Source organism: Oncorhynchus clarkii, chromosome 27 (genome assembly GCF_045791955.1).
Source record: "Oncorhynchus clarkii lewisi isolate Uvic-CL-2024 chromosome 27, UVic_Ocla_1.0, whole genome shotgun sequence".
Lineage (NCBI taxonomy): Eukaryota > Metazoa > Chordata > Actinopteri > Salmoniformes > Salmonidae > Oncorhynchus > Oncorhynchus clarkii.
Window position 1 is genome coordinate 25,622,803 of NC_092173.1, and position 23,759 is coordinate 25,646,561.

Genomic DNA, 23,759 nt, shown 5'->3' on the forward strand with positions numbered 1-23,759 from the left:
TAACCACTAGAGCTAACACTAGGGTTTAACCACTAAGGCTAACACTAGGGTTCCAACCACTAAGGCTAACACTAGGGTTCTAACTACCAGGTGTAACCCTAAGGTTCTAACCACTAGGGCTTACACTAACCACTAGGGCAAACACTAGGGTTCTAACAACTAGGTGTAACCCTAAGGTTCTAACCACTAGGGCTAACACTAGGGTTCTAACCACTAGGTTTAACACTAACCACTAGGGCTAACACTAGGGTTCTAACCACTTGGGCTAACACTAACCACTAGGGCTTACATTAGGGTTCTAACCACTAGGGCTAACACTATGGTTCTAACCGCTAACACCAGAGGGCTAACACTAACCACTTGGGCTAACAGTAGGGTTCTAAACACTAGGGCTAACACTAGGGTTCTAACAACTAGGGCTAACACTAAGGTTCTAACCGCTAGAGCTAACACTAGGGTTCTAACCACTAGGGCTAACACTAACCACTAGGGCTAACACTAACGTTATAACCGCTAGAGCTAAAACCAGGATTCTAAACACTAGGGCTAATACTAAGGTTCTAACCACTAGGGCTAACACTAACCACATGGGCTAACACTAGGGTTCTATCCAATAGGGCTAACACTAAGGTTCTAACCGCTAGAGCTAACACTAGGGTTCTAACCACTAGGGCTAACACTAACCACTAGGGCTAACACTAAGGTTCTAACCGCTAGAGCTAACACCAGGATTCTAAACACTAGGGCTAACACTAACCACTAGGGCTAACACTAGGGTTCTAACCGCTAGAGCTAACACCAGGATTCTAAACACTAGGGCTAACACTAACCACTAGGGCTAACAGTAGGGTTCTAAACACTAGGGCTACCACTAGGGCTAACACTAAGGTTCTAACCGCTAGAGCTAACACTAGGGTTCTAACCACTAGGGCTAACACTAACCACTAGGGCTAACACTAAGGTTCTAACCGCTAGAGCTAACACTAGGGTTCTAACCACTAGGGCTAACACTAACCACTAGGGCTAACACTAAGGTTCTAACCGCTAGAGCTAACACCAGGATTCTAAACACTAGGGCTAACACTAGGGCTAACACTAACCACTGGGGCTAACACTAGGGTTCTATCCAATAGGGCTAACACTAAGGTTCTAACCGCTAGAGCTAACACTTGGGTTCTAACCACTAAGGCTAACACTAACCTCTAGGGCTAACACTAGGGTTCTAACCACTAGGGATAACACTAACCACTAGGGCTAACACTAAGGTTCTAACCGCTAGAGCTAACACCAGGATTCTAAACACTAGGGCTAACACTAACCACTAGTGCTAACACTAGGGTTCTAACCACTAGGGCTAACACTAACCACTAGGGCTAATACTACGGTACTAACCACTAGGCCTAACACTAAGGTTCTAACCACTAGGGCTTACACTAACCACTAGGGCTAACACTAGGGTAATAACCACTAGGTCTAACACTGAGGTTCTAACCACTGGGGCTTACACCTAGTGGTTAAAACACTAGGGTTCTAACCACTAGGGCTTACACTTACCACTAGGGCTAACACTAGGGTTCTAACTACTAGGCATAACCCTAAGGTTCTAACCACTAGGGCTTACACTTACCACTAGGGCTAACACTAGGGTTCTAACCACTAGGCATAACCCTAAGGTTCTAACCACTAGGGCTAACACTAACCACTAGGGCTAACACTAGGGTTCTAACCACTAGGGCTAACACTAATGTTCTAACCGCTAGAGCTAACACTAGGGTTCTAACCACTAGGGCCAACACTAACCACTATGGCTAACACTAGGGTTCTAACCACTAGGGCTAACACTAATGTTCTAACCGCTAGAGCTAACACTAGGGTTCTAACCACTAAGGCTAACACTAACCACTATGCCTAACACCAGGGTTCTAACCACTAGGGCTAACACTAACCATTAGGGCTAACAGTAGGGTTCTAACCACTAGGGCTAACACTAGGGTTCTAACCACTAAGGCTAACACTAGGGTTGTAACCACTAAGGCTAACACTAACCTCTAGGGCTAACACTAGGGTTCTAACCACTAGGGATAACACTAACCACTAGGGCTAACACTAGGGTTCTAACCACTAGGGCTAACACTAATGTTCTAACCGCTAGAGCTAACACTAGGGTTCTAACCACTAGGGCTAACACTAACCACTATGGCTAACACTAGGGTTATAACCACTAGGGCTAACACTAATGTTCTAACCTCTAGAGCTAACACTAGGGTTCTAACCACTAAGGCTAACACTAACCACTATGCCTAACACCAGGGTTCTAACCACTAGGGCTAACACTAACCTTTAGGGCTAACAGTAGGGTTCTAACCACTTGGGCTAACACTAGGGTTCTAACCACTAAGGCTAACACTAGGGTTCTAACCACTAAGGCTAACACTAACCTCTAGGGCTAACACTAGGGTTCTAACCACTAGGGATAACACTAACCACTAGGGCTAACACTAGGGTTCTAACCACTAGGGCTAACACTCAGGTTCTAACCGCTAGAGCTAACACTAGGGTTCTAACCACTAAGGCTAACACTAACCACTATGCCTAACACCAGGGTTCTAACCACTAGGGCTAACACTAACCATTAGGGCTAACAGTAGGGTTCTAACCACTAGGGCTAACACTAGGGTTCTAACCACTAAGGCTAACACTAACCTCTAGGGCTAACACTAGGGTTCTAACCACTAGGGATAACACTAACCACTAGGGCTAACACTAGGGTTCTAACCACTAGGGCTAACACTAAGGTTCTAACCGCTAGAGCTAACACCAGGATTCTAAACACTAGGGCCAACACTAACCACTAGGGCTAACACTAGGGTTCTAACCACTAGTGCTTACACTAACCACTAGGGCTAATACTAGGGTACTAACCACTAGGCCTGACACTAAGGTTCTAACTGCTAGAGCTAACACTAGGGTTCTAACCACTAGGGCTAACACTAACCACCAGGGCTATCACTAAGGTTCTAACCGCTATAGTTAACACCAGGGTTCTAACCACTAGGGCTAACACTAACCACTAGGGCTAACAGTAGGGTTCTAACCACTAAGGCTAACACTAACCACTAGGGCTAAGACTAGGGTTCTAACCGCTAGAGCTAACCCAAAGATTCTAACCACTAGGGCTAACACTAAGGTACTAACCGCTAGGGCTAACACTAACCATTAGAGCTAACACCAGGGTTCTAACCACTAGGGCTAACACTAACCACTAGGTCTAACAGTAGGGTTCTAACCACTAAGGCTAACACTAACCACTAGGGCTAACACTAACCACTAGGGCTAACACTAGGGTTCTAACCACTAGGGCTAACACTAACCACTAGGGCACAACCAGGGTTCTAACCACCATGGCTAACACTAGTGTTCTAACCACTAAGGCTAACACTAGGGTTCTAACCACTAGGGCTTACACTAACCACTAGGGCTAACACTTGGGTTCTAACCACTAGGGCTTACACTAACCACTAGGGCTAATACTAGGGTTCTAACTACTAGGGTTTACACTAACCACTAGGGCTAACACTAGGGTTCTAACCACTAGGTCTAACCCTAAGGTTCTAACCACTAGGGCTTACACTAACCACTAGGGCTAACACTAGGGTTCTAACCGCTAGAGCTAACACTAGGGTTCTAACCACTAGGGCTAACACTAACCACTAGGGCTAACACTAGGGTTCTAACCACCAGGGCTAACACTAGGGTTCTAACCACCAGGGCTAACACTAGGGTTCTAACCACCAGGGCTAAGACTAGGGTTCTAACCACCAGGGCTAACACTAGGGTTCTAACCACCAGGGCTAACACTAGGGTTCTAACCACTAGGGCTGTTTTCTTTCGGCTCGGGCCGAGCCTGGGGCTCAAGGGGGACAGGACAGTGGCCAAGCAGGACACACTGCAGCTACCATTGCTGCTCACTCTCTCTGGTGCCACTAATCATATCTGGTTAAAGCCCACCTGAGTCTGTCCAACTTGAATTGAAACACAGTTCTGATAAGGAGTGTAAGGTACAACTACATCTAAATCCTGCTACAACAAGCTTGCCCTTGGTCCCTGGATTGTGGTTGTTTCAGCAACTGTTTTGCCTGTGTGAGACGTTTGAGGCCAGGCTTTAAAATTGTCGACTGCTGTCCACAAAGGCATCAACATGCACACTGCCATGCCGCTGGTCCACACACACACCTGAAAAACCCCACACGTTGGCTGTGTTGTTTTTCCTCTCCCCTTGCCAGAGCCCTCTCTCCTGGGCCGGTGCTCACATCAACTGTGAGTTGATAACACCACTGGCAGAGGGAGGTAGGCCCCGTTCACAATGTTGATTAATGTGTGACTAGCAGCCAGATGGAACAATAAAAATAAAGGGAAATAAGCCAGGGAAGAGCATTCGATCGGGACCCAAACAAAACAGGCAGCGCAGCGCGAGGCACAAAACAAGCAATCCAACAGGGGGTTAGCTGCCTCTACACTCCAATGCGTCCAGACACACACACACACACACACACACACACACACACACAAAGGAACTATCTTTCTCTCTCACACAAGGCTGTCTAGCTAGCTGGCTGGCTGAGGGTCTAGTGGAGTGAATGAGGTCATCAGAAAGCGACGCAAAGCATGGTTGGCGGAGATGTCCTCTCTGAGGCCAGATCAACTGTACACGTACAAACACCCCCAACTGTACACGTACAAACACACACGCATGCCCATGCATGCACGCACACACCCTGCCCCTCACCATTCCGTTCATCAGATAATACTCCACCTTTAACGGCTCTTCATGCAGAGGGACTGCAAACAACCTGCTTTGTCTTATCTCTCACTGTTAGCATGGAAGGCTAACAAATATGCCCACCGTCACCGTCTCTCTCTCTCTCTCCTCTCCGTCCTTCAAGCCCGCCAATCCTACCCTGTCTAAAATCCTGGGCTCCCCTGATCTTTAATAACCACTTGCATCCACCCAGTTCACACACACAGACACAGACACACACACACAATCCCATTTGAGCGGCATGGCCGGTAGATACCAGCCTTCGGCTCTCCCAGGTCCATTATCACTGCGTGGCACGCCTCTGGGGTTGGAGAGAGAGACGAGAGGGGGAGAAAGAGAGAAAGGGAGAGAGAGATGAGAGAAGGAAAAAAGAGAAGAATGAGAGAGAGGGGAGACAGCTGAAACAGTGAGTGGGGGGAAAACAGGACTTATTTTGTATTTTTTTCTCCCCCAATGGCTCAACTATTCTCAGGGGATAAGGGACAAGGTATAGTGGTGCTGGTGACTGGGAGGGGGGGGGTAGGTGGAGTGTGAGAGGTGATGGGGGGCTGGTGTAAGGGTGTTGTCGCTGGGGTTCATCAGAAGGAGGTGTTGGGGTGGTGGGGGTGTCAAGGTGCAATGGAGCAGATAGCCAAGCTCTATGCATACTAAACACACACCGGCGGCAAGAGGGGGTGAGTTGGGGGTGAGAAGGGGCTGAGGAGAGGGAGGAGGGGGTACACAGCGCTCCGGGGCCCTGCCTTATCATACCTCTCGGCACGATTTATCAGATTACACCATCCAGCAGGGAGAGAGAGATGAAAAAGGGATGAAAGTAAAGGAGGCAGAAATGTATCCTTTCTGATATATTCCTTAGTCTGGTAGAAGTCCAACTTAAAATGCTCAACTACGTCTTATCTTATTCATTTAGTTTATTTTGTAACGTTTGCTTTCTTCCTATTTTTCCCCCGTCCTGAAGGCTACCCAGACATGTGTCTGTGTTTATGTGTGTGTGTGTGTGTGTGTGTGTGTGTGTGTGTGTGTGTGTGTGTGTGTGTGTGTGTGCGCGCATGGGGACATCCTTGCGGTGTGAGGGCCCTAGGGAGAAGCCCCAGCCTGAAGCCTCATGATGATGATGGATGCAGGAAGGACACGCCCCAGCCGCCCAGCAAAATTAAAAGCCTATTTTGTAAAGTTGTAAAGAGAACAGAATGGTTGAGGGGGAGAGGGACACCCGGACCCCCCGCCCCCCCCCCCCCTCCCTCTCTGTCACAGCCGGGGCTCTGTTTCGTGTCTTTAGTATCATCAACTCCTCAGAGAACGATGGACAGAGGAGGACTGTTACATGCCTTTCACTCACACACACCCCTATAGAGTAAGACGGGCTCATTGGAACATCTGGGTTTGTGTTTGAGTTGCGTGGCAATACAGCTGATTTCAACTGACAGTATGAGGCAGTATCATAAAATTAGGTCATAAATCTGAGACGGCCTAACACCACAAACAAATACAGTATATCCTGATATTGATCTCTCCTACTATCTTTTGATAGATTGCTAGGTTTAAACAAAAACAAAAAAAAACAAAGTAAATGCATTATTATAAATGAAGTTCAATTCAACCCAGAAATGTTTTTCGCTATTATGTGGTTGTTCCCCTAAGTGAATCTAAACATAACACAGACAGCTCTATAAGTCATTGTGGACAGCCATACAGTATGTCGACACCCCATGACCAAGGAGTCCCATCTAGTCAGACATTTACTTGTTTGTATATTATTTATCCTCAATGTGAATTGAATTGACCAAGCAACCCCAGGAAGCTATCCCCATGCCTCCCTGAATTGCCAAGGCAGGGTGGACTGTTCCCCCTCCCTCCCTCCTCTATGGCTCTCTCCCTCCCCTCCCCTCCTCACCCTCCCTCTTGTCCTCATCCTGTTGGGTTGTTGGCAACAAGAGGAGATGGGAGTGACAGCCCACCCTGAGTAGGTCCAGCCAAACAGGGAGTGACAGCCCACCCTGAGTAGGTCCAGCCAAACAGGGAGGTGACAGCCCACCCTGAGTAGGTCCAGCCAAACAGGGAGTGACAGCCCACCCTGAGTAGGTCCAGCCAAACAGAGAGTGACAGCCCACCCTGAGTAGGTCCAGCCAAACAAGGAGGTGACAGCCCACCCTGAGTAGGTCCAGCCAAACAGGGAGTGACAGCCCACCCTGAGTAGGTCCAACCAAACAGGGAGGTGACAGCCCACCCTGAGTAGGTCCAGCCAAACAGGGAGGCAGACACACACACACACACACACACACACACACACACACACACACACAACAGAGGTCAGGCCTGTGTCAAGTGGGGTGTGGAGGCCAGCTGAGACACCCTGCCTGTATATTGTGCTAATTTGTGCAGCCAGTGCAGGGAGGGATGCAGGGACGGATAGATATATGGAGGAAGGGAGGGATGGATAGAAGGAGGGAGGGAATTAAGGAAAGAGGGAGAGAAAAATAGAGGGAGGGAAGGGAAGCCACAGCAGGCTGGATAGTGGGGGTGGTGAGGACAGTGATGGAGAGATTGAAGGAGAGTGGGATGGATGGATGAAATAGGGAAGATTGGAGGAAGGGGAGAGCAGGCAGGATCGAGTGTGCTGCGTCTGGGGTACGAGACGTGCTGAAGGGTATGGGACGGCATATGGCGCTGAGATGAAAGAGGGTCTGGGTGTTGAGACGGTGGGAACCTGTGGCGCGCTTTGCTCTGGGCATCAAACGTTCACACAACATTCATGGCAACCAGTCTCCTCCATCTGTGGTGGCCCGTATGCCAGTTAAGAGTCCATGACCAAAGGCCAACGCTAAATCTACAACTTCACAGTAGAACAACACTTCCACATGTCAAATAATAGGCTGCAAAAGGGGGTACTTTCTATGATGTGCTAGAATTGGGGTTGAGGCTGCGGTTAATGTTCCTGCTGAACTAAGTAGAACACATTACCATCATAGGAATATTCATGTGACGCTTATGTCATCTTCATCACCATCATCATCACCGTCTGTCATGACTGCCCAGTCTTGTCACTGGTTCTGTCATCACCTTCTCCACAGCTGCACCCGGTGGTTTTAGTTTTAGGTTGAAACAGTTGCTTACACACACACACACACACACACACACACACACAATCCTATTAGTCTCTATACACACCACTTCTATCACTCGACTCCCTCTACACATGCCCCTCTACACATGCCCCTCCCACCCCCTGCAATCAGCATGTTTACAGAGAGCTCCTAACCCTGACTGAGCCATGTGAATGCAGTGTGTGTGTGTGTGTATGTGTGTGCGTGCGTGCGTGCGTGCGTGCGTGCGTGCGTGCGTACGTGCGTGCGTGCGCGCGTGCGTGCGCGCGTGTGTACGTGCGTGTGTGCGTGTGCGTGCGTACGTGCGTGCGTGCGTGTGCGTGCGTGTGTGCGTGCGTGCGTGTGTGCGTGCGTGCTTGTGTGCGTGCGTGTGTACATGCGTGTGTGCGTGATTGTACAGTCACAATCATCTTCAGCTGGTGGGTAACAGAAGCAGCTCTTGTCCTGGTCAGTAATGATCTGTGTGTGAGCTGAGAAATATTACAACAAGCAGCCAGGGGAAATATTGCAACAAGCTGCCAGGGGGAAATATTACAACAAGCTGCCAGGGGGAAATATTACAACAAGCTGCCAGGGGAAATATTACAACAAGCAGCCAGGGGAAATATTACAACAAGCAGCCAGGGGAAATATTACAACAAGCTGCCAGGGGGAAATATTACAACAAGCTGCCAGGGGGAAATATTACAACAAGCTGCCAGGGGGAAATATTACAACAAGCTGCCAGGGGGAAATATTACAACAAGCTGCCAGGGGGAAATATTACAAAAAGCTGCCAGGGGGAAATATTACAACAAGCTGCCAGGGGGAAATATTACAACAAGCTGCCAGGGGGAAATATTACAACAAGCTGCCAGGGGAAATATTACAACAAGCAGCCAGGGGAAATATTACAACAAGCAGCCAGGGGGAAATACTACAACAAGCAGCCAGGGGGAAATATTACAACAAGCAGCCAGGGGAAATATTACAACAAGCTGCCAGGGGAAATATTACAACAAGCAGCCAGGGGGAAATATTATGACAAGCAGCCAGGGGAAATATTACAACAAGCTGCCAGGGGAAATATTACAACAAGCAGCCAGGGGGAAATATTACAACAAGCAGCAAGGGGAAATATTACAACAAGCAGCCAGGGGGAAATATTACAACAAGCAGCCAGGGGAAATATTACAACAAGCAGCCAGGGGGAAATATTATGACAAGCAGCCAGGGGAAATATTACAACAAGCTGCCAGGGGAAATATTACGACAAGCAGCCAGGGGGAAATATTACAACACGCTGCCAGGGGAAATATTATGACAAGCAGACACGGAAAATAATACAACAAGCTGCCAGTGGAAATATTACGACAAGCAGCCAGGGGGAAATATTACGACAAGCTGCCAGGGGGAATATTACAACACGCTGCCAGAGGAAATATTACGACAAGCAGCCAGGGGGAAGAAAAAATCATATAGAGACAATATCAAAATCTAATTTATTTATATAGCCCTTCGTACATCAGCTGATATCTCAAAGTGCTGTACAGAAACCCAGACTAAAACCCCAAACAGCAAACAATGCAGGTGTAGAAGCACGGTGGCTAGGAAAAACTCCCTAGAAAGGCCAAAACCTAGGAAGAAACCTGGAGAGGAACCAGGCTATGTAGGGTGGCCAGTCCTCTTCTGGCTGTGCCGGGTGGAGATTATAACAGAACATGGCCAAGATGTTCAAATGTTCATAAATTACCAGCATGGTCCAATCATAATAAGGCAGAACAGTTGAAACTGGAGCAGCAGCACGGCCAGGTGGACTGGGGACAGCAAGGAGTCATCATGTCAGGTAGTCCTGAGGCATGGTCCTAGGGCTCAGGTCCTCCGAGAGAGAGAAAGAAAGAGAGAAAGAGAGAATTAGAGAGAGCACACTTAAATTCACACAGGACACCGAATAGGACGGGAGAAGTACTCCAGATATAACAAACTGACCCTAGCCCCCCGACACATAAACTACTGCAGCATAAATACTGGAGGCTGAGACAGGAGGGGTCAGGAGACACTGTGGCCCCATCCGAGGACACCCCGGACAGGGCCAAACAGGAAGGATATAACCCCACCCACTTTGCCAAAACACAGCCCCCACACCACTAGAGGGATATCTTCAACCACCAATTTACCATCCTGAGACAAGGCTGAGTATAGCCCACAAAGTTCTCCGCCACAGCACAACCCAAGGGGGGTTGTCTTGATTAGATTACTGCAGAACACTCTGTGTGTTGCAGGTCTGGAACAGACGCGAGGGGTATGTAGTGTAGTTAAGAGGAGGATATGGGGATGGGTGTAAACGGGGGGGTGTATGTACAGTTGAAGTCAGAAGTTTACATACACCTAAGCCAAATACATTTAAACTCAGTTTTTCACAATCCCTGACATTTAATCCTAGTAAAAATTCCCTGTCTTATATCAGTTAGGATCACCACTTTATTTATTATTATTATTTCCTTCATCACATTCCCAGTGAGTCAGAAGTTTACAAACACTCAATTAGTATTTGGTAGAATTGCCTTTAAATTGTTTAACTTGGGTCAAATGTTTCGGGTAGCCTTCCATAAGCTTCCCACAAAAGTTTTGAATTTTGTCCCATTCCTTCTGACAGAGCTGGTGTAACCGAGTCAGGTTTGTAAGGCCTCTTTGCTCGCACACGCTTTTTCAGTTCTGCCCACAAATTTTCTACGGAATTGTGGTCAGGGCTTTGTGATGGCCACTCCAATACCTTGACTTTGTTGTCCTTAAGCCATTTTGCCACAACTTTGGTGTAACGGCTGTCGTGGGAAGAAGGTGAGGACCAAGGTGCAGCGTGGTAAGTGTTCATAATTTTAATGGAAAACTGAACACTATCAAAAAAGTAACAAAAGAACAACCAAAACAGCTCCGTCAGGTGCAAAACACACTAAACAGAAAAGAACTACCCACAACCCATAGTGGGAAAACAGGCTGCCGAAGTATGGTTCTCAATCAGAGACAACGATTGACAGCTGCCTCTGATTGGGAACCATACCTGGCCAAAACCAGAAATACAAAACATAGAACAAAAACATAGAAAAAATAACATAGAATGCCCACCCTAGTCACACCCTGGCCTAACCAAAATAGAGAATAAAAAACCTCTCTATGGCCAGGGCGTGACATTTAGAAGTATGCTTGGGGTCATTGTCCATTTGGAAGACCCATTTGCAACCAAGCTTTAACTTCGTGACTGATGTCTTGAGATGTTGCTTCAATATATCCACATCATTTTCCTACCTCATAATTCCATCTTTTTTAAGTGCACCAGTCACTCCTGCAGCAAAGCACCCCCACAATATGATGCTGCGAGCCCCGTTCTTCACGGTTGGGATGGTGTTCTTCGGCTTGCAAGCCTCCCCCTTTTTCCTCCAAGCATAACAATGGTCATTATGGCCAAAGAGTTATATTTTTGTTTCATGAAACCAGTGGACATTTCTCCAAAAAGTACGATCTTTGTCCCCATGTGCAGTTGCAAACCGTAGTCTGGCTTTTTTAGGGTGGTTTTCGAGCATTGGCTTCTTCCTTGTTGAGTGGCCTTTCAGGTTATATTGATATTGGACTCGTTTTACTGTGGATATAGATACATTTGTACCTGTTTTCTCCAGCGTCTTCACAAGGTCCTATGCTGTCGTTCTGGGATTGATTTGCACTTTTCGCACCAAAGTACGTTCATCTCTAAGAGACAGAATGCGTCTCCTTCCTGGGCGGTATGACGGCTGCGTGGTCCCATGGTGTTTATACTTGCGTACTATTGTTTGTACAGATGAAAGTGGTACCTTCAGGCATTTGGAAATTGCTCCCAAGGATGAACCAGACTTGTGGAGGTCTACAGTTTGTTTTCTGAGGTCTTGGGTGATTTCTTTTGAATTTCCCATGATGTCAAGCAAAGAGGCACTGAGTTTGAAGGTAGGCCTTGAAATACATTCACAGGTACACCTCCAATTGACTCAAATGATGTCAATTAGCCTATCAGAGTCTTCTAAAGCAATGACATCATTTTCTGGAATTTTCCAAGCTGTTTAAAGGCACAGTCAACTTAGTGTATGTAAACTTCTGACTCACTGGAATTGTGATACAGTGAATTATAAGTGAAATAATCTGTCTGTAAACAATTGTTGGGAAAATGACTTGTGTCATGCACAAAGTACTTGTCTTAATTAACCGACTTGCCAAAACTAGAGTTTGTTAACAAGAAATTTGTGGAGTGGTTGAAAAACTAGTTTTAATTAATCCAACCTTAGTGTATGTAAACTTTCGACTTCATCTGTATGTGTGTGTGTGTCCCACTAGAGTTTGTTAACAAGAAATTTGTGGAGTGGTTGAAAAACTAGTTTTAATTAATCCAACCTTAGTGTATGTAAACTTTCGACTTCATCTGTATGTGTGTGTGTGTCCCATATATGTGTGTGTGTGTCCCATATATGTGTGTGTGTGTCCCATATATGTGTGTGTGTGTCTCATATATGTGTGTGTGTGTCTCATATATGTGTGTGTGTGTCCCATATATGTGTGTGTGTGTCTCATATATGTGTGTGTGTGTCCCATATATGTGTGTGTGTGTCCCATATATGTGTGTGTGTGTCTCATATATGTGTGTGTGTGTCCCATATATGTGTGTGTGTGTCCCATATATGTGTGTGTGTGTCCCATATATGTGTGTGTGTGTCTCATATATGTGTGTGTGTGTCCCATATATGTGTGTGTGTGTCCCATATATGTGTGTGTGTGTCCCATATATGTGTGTGTGTGTCCCATATATGTGTGTGTGTGTCTCATATATGTGTGTGTGTGTCCCATATATGTGTGTGTGTGTCCCATATATGTGTGTGTGTGTCCCATATATGTGTGTGCTTGTGAATGTATTTCAAAGTGAAGAGGTACCAGAGACCCAGACAGACATCCTAGGGAGGAGGGGTAGCTACCCACCCGACTGCCCCTCTTTTTGTTTTGGCCCAGCCCACAAGAGCCCAAACTGGGCCTTGTGTCACCAACAGATGGGCTCCTCACAAAGGACCCCTCACCTCACCAAGCTGGTCTCCTACATGCCTGATTAAATCCTAATACCAAAGTTAGAATTGATACAGTGGCTCTATGGTGATTCAATTAGTGCAGCGGTCATAGAGGAGCAAAGCAACCACAAAGAAACGGCTCTGCTAGTTAGAAAGTCATTTTCCTAGACTCATTATGGCATTGCACACGTGGAGGCCCGGAAAATGATGGACTCATGTGTCTTTGCTTAATATCCTCTGGGGCCATGTTGGAGGTAGCTTTTTTTCTCTGAGGCTGGATGTCACAGTCGACAAAATCACAGAGATTTGATGGATTTGAGTGGTGCCAGGCAACCGATGTGCTGGGGGTAATGGTGATCTGAGAGCAGTGCCAAGAGTAGATCTGGAGTTCAGCTGGATAGAAACATGGAGGGTTAGACCCATACAGAGGCCGTCTGTGATTAAGAATAAATAAGCCAATAAATATTCAATCAAGACAAAAATATGTGACTAAAGAGCATTTGCTGCGTTTGAGAGGTACAGATCACACAGGGGCTACGAGGAGGGAAACACAGCGCAAGGAAGTCTTCTTATACAATCAGGGATAAACAAAAAACTACAAAAAAAGGTACCCTACATTTATTTGATTTAACCTTTATTTAACTAGGCAAGTCAGTTAAGAACAAATTCTTATTTACAATGAGGCAAAAGGCAAAAGGCCCCTGGCCCCTGGCCCCTGTCCTACTGGGACAGGGGCTGGGATTAAACATTTGAAAAAAATGAATACAAATATAGGACAAAGCACACAACACTAGATAAAGAGAGACCTAAGACAACAACATAGCATGGCAGCAACACATGACAACACAACATGGTAGCAACACAACATAACAACAACATGGTAGCATCACAACATGGCAGCAGCACAACATGGTAGCGGCACAAAACATGGTACAAACATTATTGGGCACAGACAACAGCACAAAGGGCAAGCAGGTAGAGACAACAATACACCACCATGTGGATAAATTAATGAGAGTCCCAACTCATGGCATTTATTAGCATGTCTGTACAGCCTACAAATGCATATTGAAATGCACAGTATATCAATATACACATTATACACGGAGTGTAGAAAACATTAAGAACACCTTCCTAATATTGAGTTGCATCTACAAGGTGTCGAAAGAGTTCGACAGGGATGCTGGCACATGTTGACTCCAATGCTTCCCACAATTGTGTCAAGTTGGCTGGATGTCCTTTGGGTGGTGGACCATTCTTGATACACACGGGAAACTCTTGAGTGTAAAAAACCCAGCGGTGTTGTAGTTCTTCACACAAACCAGTGCGCCTGGCACCTACTACCATACCCCGTTCAAAGGCACTTAAATCTTTTGTCTTGCCCATTCATCCTCTGAATGGCACACATACGCAATCCATGTCTACATTTTCTCAAGGCTTAAAAGTCTGGTCATCTGGTGCTCTCATGCATGCTTCAGTGTTGCTTGCCTTCAAGTGAGCATAAAGGCATTTAGCTCGTCTGGTAGGCTCGCATCACTGGGCAGTTCGCGGCAGGGTTTCTCATTTTTAGTCCATAATAGTTTTCAAGCCCTGCCACATCCAACGAGTTTCAGAGCCGGTGTAGTAGGATTCAATCATAATCCTGTATTGGCGCTATGCCTGTTTGATGGTTCGTCTGAGGGCGTAGAGGGATTTCTGATAAGCGTCCGGATTAGTGTCCCGCTCCTTGAAAGCAGCAGCTCTAGCCTTTAGCTCGATGCAGATGTTGCCTGTAATCCATGGTTTCTGGTTGGGATATGTACATACGGTCACTGTGGGGACGACGTCGTCAATGCACTTATTTTGATGAAGCCGATGACTGAGGTGGTGTACTCCTCAATGCCATTGGATGAATCCCGACACATATTCCAGTCTGTGATAGAAAAACAGTCCTGTAGCGTAGCATCTGCGTCATCTGACCACTTTCGTAATGTTTTGTACACTCAGTGTAAATACAAGTGTATTCATTTTCCCAGCGGCACAGCAGGGAGTAATCACGGAGGATTCTCTGTGTATGAATCAATAGGAGAAATGCAGCAGCAACCATGTACTGTACGCATCCAGTGAGCAGGCATTAGTCAAGGGTACACTCCACACAAGGAATATTGATAGGGCCGATAAAACACGGATACAGTGAGATTTATGCTCTACACGACAAAAGGAGATTCTGCTGACTGTGTCATTCTATCAGATGCATTAGAAAATATCCCTTGATGTTTTAGCCCTGTGAGGGAATAAGAAGAGGAGCGAGGGAAATATGTAGGTGGTGTATGATCAGGTATAAGTGACCTAGTGCTTAATGCACATGATGTCTCCTCCCTGAGCTCTGACGTAGGGTTGCTACTGCTGATCAAGGCCATAGTTTTGGTTCACTAGTGGTTATGTGTAGGGCCCTGTGTTTTGGTTCACCAGTGGTTATGTGTAGGGCCCTGTGTTTTGGTTCACTAGTGATTATGTGTAGGGCCCTGTGTTTTGGTTGTTCTAGTTTGATTGTTCTGTGTTCTAGTATGTAGTTGGGTTATCAGTCAGAGAACACACAGGATGGCAGCTAGTTAACAAAACCTACAGTCTACACTGCTCATCTACGTAAAGGAGAGATAGAAAGAAAAATCTTATCGACAACGCTCTTTTGTTAATTTCTCTCTCTGTGTTCTCTCTCTTTCTCTCTCTCATCACTGTGTAAGTATATCCTGTCAAATAATTACCATATATTAAAATGTACTCATCTCTGAATAATTTCCCCATATGCATAATCTTATCTGGCTTCTTCCCTTGGAATGTAAGCAGGGTGAAGAAATAGTACAAGATTTTACCTTCAGCAAGTTCATCTTCATTGATTGAATATCAGACTAATTTGAATGTGTTAACAAAGTGTGTGTGACACATAAGCAGACTGGGTGAACTGCTGCACACTAGCAAAATTACCATGGGACTTTCCTCAAAGCATCACTGTATTCTCAGTACAGGTATTTGACTCACAATCTTTTCAAAGAGTGTGTCAGTCTATGTGTGTGTGTGTGTGTGTGTGTGTGTGTAAGTGTGTGTGTGTGTGTGTGTGTGTGTGTGTGTGTGTGTGTGTGTGTGTGTGTGTGTGTGTGTGCGTTTGTGTGTGTGTGTTTGTGTGTGTGAGAGAGAGAGAGAGAGAGAGAGAGAGAGAGAGAGAGAGAGAGAGAGAGAGAGAGAGAGAGAGAGAGAGAGAGAGAGAGAGAGAGAGAGGTTAAAAGCTTAGGCTCACATAATGACAGTGGGCGCACACCAAAGAGGCATCCATCTATGGGGCCTTTTGTGCTGCAGGGTGGAGACAAGGTCAGCAGCTGAGCAAGGCCTCTTTGTGTTTGTGCTGCTGCGTGGGGGCAGGGTGTGTATGTGTGTGGTAGAGAGAAATAGGGAACGAGAGAGGGGTGGGGGGCTTCCATTAAAGCAACACAATGTGTGAGAGGTTTGTGTGTGTGTGTGTGTGTGTGTGTGTGTGTGTGTGTGTGTGTGTGTGTGTGTGTGTGTGTGTGTGTGTGTGTGTGTGTGTGTGTGTGTGTGTGTGTGTGTGTGTGTGTGTGTGTATGATGGGGGGCCACGTGTCCCAGTCAGGATTAACAATAGCCATTCTCCAGAAGAACAATGGTCATGGCTCCCTTAGCCTCCTTGTCCCTAACCTTCCCTCCCCTCCACCACCTCTCCACCCCCCTGCCACCCTCCAAGGTCCAGCCGTCTGCTGGAGGCCTGGCCTCCCCTCCACCACCCTGCCACCCTCCAAGGTCCAGCGGTCTGCTGGAGGCCTGGCCTACACTTGACCTCACACCCCAGGTGCCCCAGGTGCTGAACCCTACAAAGATGTGAGTGATGTTGGTCATTCTATACCTGCTCTTACTCTGAAACCTCTCAAGCCTCTTCACAGCCCTGTTCCTGCATTATCTTCTCCTTACACACACACAAACACAAACATACATACGTACAGTATACGTGTGTGTGTGTACAAACACACAGCAGGGCATCACTCTCAGAAGGCCTTTAAAGAAATGAGAGCAGCTCAAGTGGTAAAACAGTTTCCATCTGTCTTGAGGTAATATGAGCCAAATAGCATCCCCTCCTATTTCCTTTATCACTGTCAAGGCAATTCATAGGCCAAGGCCCCTGTTGCACACACATACGCACGCACGCACACACACACACACACACACACACACACACACACACACACACACACACACACACACGGACATACACACACACACACACACACACACACACACACACACACACACACACACACACACACACACACACACACACACACACACACACACACACACACACACACACACACACACACACACACACACACAGACATACAGACAGACACACACACACACGGACACACACACACGGACACACACACTCCATATCTACCTCTCTTACCTATCTTTCCTCCTGGAACCACAAGGAAATATGAGAGCACTCAACTAAAGCTTTGGTCGCTGTATTGACCTGACCTAGATCATTGAATGGCTTAAGAAATATTGTCCTTTACCATACAGTACACAACCACTTACTGTCTTTACCATACAGTACACAACCACTTACTGTCCTTTACCATACAGTACACAACCACTTACTGTCCTTTACCATACAGTACACAACCACTTACTGTCCTTTACCATACAGTACACAACCACTTACTGTCCTTTACCATACAGTACACAACCACTTACTGTCTTTACCATACAGTACACAACCACTTACTGTCTTTACCATACAGTACACAACCACTTACTGTCCTTTACCATACAGTACACAACCACTTACTGTCCTTTACCATACAGTACACAACCACTTACTGTCCTTTACCATACAGTACACAACCATTTACACATTACCCAAAACAACAATGGATTTCTGGAACAATATATCCTAGAAAGCGTGTTTATCTTGACCGCTGAATGCAGAACCCTTTTAAAAAAGTCAGTACTTTTTTGTGTTTGAAAAAATGAGAAATGTGTGTGGAAATGGGTATCCGTGTTTAAGTGTGTGGAACAGCGATAAGGGAGAGTGGGATCTGATAGGAAATGATAAAATACCTTGGTAACATATTGGTGGATTTTTGTGGGTTTCACAGTGGAGGAGGGAGTATGTTATCGCTGTCTGGTGAGAAGAAGCCATGTTGTTTTTTTCCCCAGGATTCTTCCCTGAGGACTGACTGTGCTTGGGCCCCTGTCCCCCCTCCTCTCTCTGCTCTGTGCTGCTCAGGACTGGCCAAAACCATTTTTGAACCATTTTTCATCTCATCGATGGACACATTTATCAGTAGGATATGGTGCTATTTTCTGTTGGATTATCTGCATTGCGTTATCTTCTTTCATTATCTGCTGGTGAAACCATATTACTCTGGGCAGCACAGCACATGTCATTATTACTAGCTTATCCTCCTCTAAAATATTGTACACAAGGGAGAACAAAATTACTTTAGGACTGAAAAAATGGTAAACGGTTCTGGGAACATGGGAGATTAAAATTATGTATTTTTATTATTTGGTTTGATTACAAAATGTAATACAAAAATATTTGGTTGTCTTTTGGTTTAAATTTGGACCTTATGTTATTGTGGAATGTTGTAGTATTTGGTTGTACGTTGGTTGTTAAATGGTTGCTATGCGGTAGTTCTGGTTATATGTGGTAGTCAGGCAGGGTGTGTGTGTATAAGGCCTGGTGTGACTCTGATCACTGCTCTGCTATTTTCCTGTCTCATTAGAATATATTAATTGGGCCATCTGTAAGCCATTTATCTCTTCCAAAAGGCCGTTACAACAGATCTCCCCTCCCTCGGACCCAACCCCCTTGATTGTGTCTCAGACAGCATACATGTTTATGGTCTCTCTCATATAAGTAAAACATTTCTGCTTTTTTTAAAATCTCACTTTTAGTTGAAAATGGTTAAGAATTTACAACAAAATAATTAAATCAACAACCAGACTCATCCACAATCATGGGAAGAGATTCAGCCCTTCGTGACCTGATAAGGACCATGGACAGTGACAAAAAAACACAAACACACGCACATGCACACACACACACACACACACACACACACACACACACACACACACACACACACACACACACACACACACACACACACACACACACACACACGCTCTACCACACTCTGGGAACCACTGCTCTACCACACTCTGGGAACCACTGCTCTACCACACTCTGGGAACCACTGCTCTACCACACTCTGGGAACCACTGCTCTACCACACTCTGGGAACCACTGCTCTACCACACTCTGGGAACGAAACACTATCTACAGTAATGCCCCGTAGTGGCTAAAACTCCCTCTAAATAATGAAAACAATTATTGCATTCACATAGAGAATAATGCCTCCTCTGAAATAATCTTCTTATCTGGCGCTGCCGCCATATGTGTATGTTTGGGTGTGCATGTGTGCATGTGTGCGTGTGTATCTGCCCATCATCATAAACTGCTGCCTGATATCCCCAAAGCAGGGGTCTGGCACATCTGCAAGCACCTGATATTATTTAGACACATGCGAGTGTTGTCAGCATAATGCATCATGATCATGATTGACTTGTTCCTGAGGATCCCAGTAGTAAGGCCTTCTTAAAGGATTACCCCTGGTCTTGGACCACTGCCTATGGTACAGTAACACACACACACACACACACACACACACACACACACACACACACACACACACACACAGTTCATCTCCACCAGACGTCTCTTCTTTGTGTTTACCGCCTTTTTACAGCCTCTTTGTTTCCTCTCTTGTCTCCATTCTTCATTCAAATCCCTTTTCTCCTCAGACCAGCCATTGGCAGGCAGCCATTTACAAGAAAGAGAGGGAGAAAGAGAGAAAGTGAGAGAGAGAGATACAGAGAACGAGAGGGGAAGAGAAAGAGTGAACCAGAAAGGGGGGGTAGACAGAGAAAGTGTGAGGAGGAGAGAGTGTGGGAAAAAGAGAGAGCGGTATAAAGTGATAGAGCAGGAAAAGAGAGAGCGAAAGAAAGGGATACCAAGAGAGGCGTATTCACACCCGCCCCTTCAAGTGAGGAGAGTTGGCGCCCAACTTGAGGTCGTCTTCCCGACAGTGGCAATAGAGCTCAAGGTTTATCTGCATCCGTTTCACACGTAAGGAGAGGTTGAAAGGTGGCATTCGGTATCCCGCTGTGACCTCTTCACATTGTATGTAAGATGCGGGGTCCGCGGCAGATGGCTTCTGTGAGAGTTGGAGGCTGGGGTGCTAGCTGAGGACTGGCGCTCGCGGAGTCTACACGGGAAGACAGCTGAGCCCAGCCTTTGCTAAGTTTCTGCCACTTTGACCAACCACAAGTCTGCTTCAAAGACCCACTAACCTAGCTAAGCTGCAAACGTTAGCCAACAAGCTAGTCCCGGATGCATCTCCATCTTGTCGTTAGTCATTATCTGACTGGCCGGTGTTGCCCAGAGTTTGTTCGCCAGGGGAGCCATCTCCTGCCCCTCCGTCCCCACCTGATAGTGGAGTCAAAGGAGCACAGCAAGAGGAGCATGGCAATCAACAATGGTCGCATGTCACGAGGCGTGGAAGCAGAAGACAGTGGCCTCCCGCAAAGCAGTCTACACTCTCAACAGAGGCCGGAGGGGATACAAACAACTAATAGTTTTACCGCCCTGGAGCCTGATCTTGCAACTTTGATCCTGCAACTTCGACGCTTGGGGTACCTGTGTCTGTGGCCGCTGTCTGTGGCCAGCTGCTCTGGATCGAGAGGGTTTCTCCATCTGTCGGAGGCCTGCACCATGTTGAGAAACGTGGGAGTCGGTGGATATCCTCGTCCTTCTCGCCAGCCGTAATTTTGGGCAGCTCCATGGTAAGAAATGTGACTGTTCCTGGTGCAAAAACAATTCCCTATCCTTGAGCTTGAGTAAAAAACATTACTAAGCTGCTCCCGAATATACTACGCCAGGACATGGACATCGATTCTATCGTAGTCCATGTGGATTTTAATGACATTATGAATGGCAGCTCTGAACATTTGAAACTAGATTTCAAAGAGCTGATTGACTCTCTGCTAGACACTAACATAAGACCCATCATATCTGGCCCTGTGACCTCTCTGAATCGTGGCATTGAACGCTTTAGCAGGATTCTTTCTCTTCACAACTGGCTACGTTATTATTGCAGCTCAATGGGAGTAACTTTTGTTGACAATTTCGATACCTTTGGGAAACAACACATGTTTTATAAGGACGATGGAAACCACCTAAAATAATTTGGGTTCCTGGATCCTTTCACAGCATTATAAGGCTGCGTTGAAACAATGATTTATCACTGACCCAAGCCCATCTCAGTTAATCCCTACCATTGTGTCGCTGAGTCATCATAATGCTTTAGCAAATGTACATTATACCAGGGGCATTGGAAGATGCAATGTAAGTAATCTAATTTATGTCCCTCTAACTGCTCTGAATGCCTCTGCTGATCCTGCAGCTATTGTATGCAGCATTCATGTGTCTATGAACCAGATCTATGCTGTTAGCACTGAGGCGGTGTGCACTAGTAGGAAGTCCACTGTGCAGCTCACCCTGCACTAACATACATAACATGAGAATATCTACTTCTGCTAAGCTTCCCAGTAAAGCAATGAAAACAAGCAAGCACTCAGAAATGCGCTCAAAATTGCCCACGTTAACACATGTAGCTTAAGAAACAAGGTTCATTAAATTAATATCTTGCTAGTAACAGATGACATTCATATTTGGATCTCTGAAACTAACTTAGACAATACCTTTGATGATACAGTGGTAGCAATACAATGTTATAACATTTACAGGAAAGACAGAAATGCCAGTGGTGGAGGTGTTTCTGTTTATATTCAGAACCACATTCCTGTAAAGATTAGAGAGGATCTGATGTTAAATACTGTTGAAGTAATATGGCTACAGGTTCATCTGCCTCACCTAAACCCCATTCTTGTGGGAGGTTGCTATAGACCACCAAGTGCTAACAGTCAGTATCTGGATAACATGTGTGAAATGCTAGATAATGCATGTGATATCAATAGAGAGGTATTTTTCTGGGTGATTTAAATATTGCCTGGCTTTCATCAAGCTGCCCACTCAAGAAAAAGCTTAAAACTGTAACCAGTGCCTGCAACCTGATTTAGGTTATCAGTCAACATACAAGGGTAGTTACAAACAGCACAGGAATGAAATCATCAACATGTATTGATCACATCTTTACTAATCCTGCAGATATTTGCTTAAAAGTAGTATCCAGATCCATTGGATGTAGTGATCACAATATAGTAGCCATATCTAGGAACACCAAAGTCCCAACGGCTGGGCCTAATATAATGTATAGGAGGTCATACAATACGTTCTGTAGTGAATCTTATGTTGTTGATGTAAATAATATGTGTTGGTCCATGGTGTGTAATGAGGAGCAAACAGACTTCATTCATTTATGAAATTGCTTATCCCAGTTAAGCATGCACCCATTAAGAAAATGACTGAAAAATGTTTAAATCCCTGTGGATTTTGAGGAATTGAAAAATTGTATGGTTAAGAGGGATGAGGCAAAAGGAATGGCAAATAAGTCTGGCCGCACAAACCAATTGGCAAACATACTGCAAATTGAGATAAAAACTGAATGAAAGGAAGAAGAAACTACACTATAAAACAAAGGTAAATGACAAAGAATTATAGTAAAAAGCTTCGGAGCACCTTCAATTACATTTTGGTGGAAAAAAGCAAACTCAGCTCCAACATTAATTGAATCAGATGGCTCATTCATTACAAAACTAACTGATATTGCCAACTACTTTAATTATTTAGCAAACAAACGCTGATACTACACATTCAAGTATATCTGACCAAATTATTACAAGAATTGTAATTTTGAATTCCGTAAAGTGAGTGTGGAAGAGGTGAAAAAATGATCAACAATGACAAGCCACCTTTACTGGCTTAAATAGCCAACAAATCAGCCTGTTGCCAACACTTAGTAAAGTTTTGGAAAAAATTGTGTTTGACCAGATACAATGCTATTTTACAGTAAACAAATTAACAACAGACTTTCAGCATGCTTATAGGGAAGGGCATTCAACAAACACAGCACTGATGATTGACTGAGAGAAATTGATAATAAAAAAATTGTGGGGGCTGTTTTGTTAGACTTCAGTGCGGCTTTTGACATTCTCGATCATAGTCTACTGCTGCAAAAACGTATGTGTTATGGCTTTACACCCACTGGTATACTGTTGATAAAGAGTTACACGTCTAACAGAACACAGAGGGCAATCTTTAATGGAAGCCTCTCCAACATAATTCAGGAAGAATAAAAAGTTCTCCAGGGCAGCTGTCTAGGCCCATTACTTCATTCAATCTTTACTAACGACATGCCACGTGCTTTGAGTAAAGCCAGTGTGTCTATGTATGCAGATGACTCAACACTACTACAGCAACAGAAATGACTGCAACACTTAAACAAGAGCTGTAGTTAATTTCAGAATGGGTGGCATGGAATAAGTTAGTCCTAAATATTTCAAAAACTAAAAGCATTGGGTTTGGGACAAATCATTCCCTAAACCCTAAACCTCAACGAAATCTTGCAAATAATGTAGAAATGGAGCAAGTTGAGGAGACTAAACTGCTTGGAATAACCCTGGATTGTAAACTGTCATGGTCTAAACATATTGATACAACAGTAGCTAAAATGGGGATAAGTCTCTCTACCTTCTTAACAGC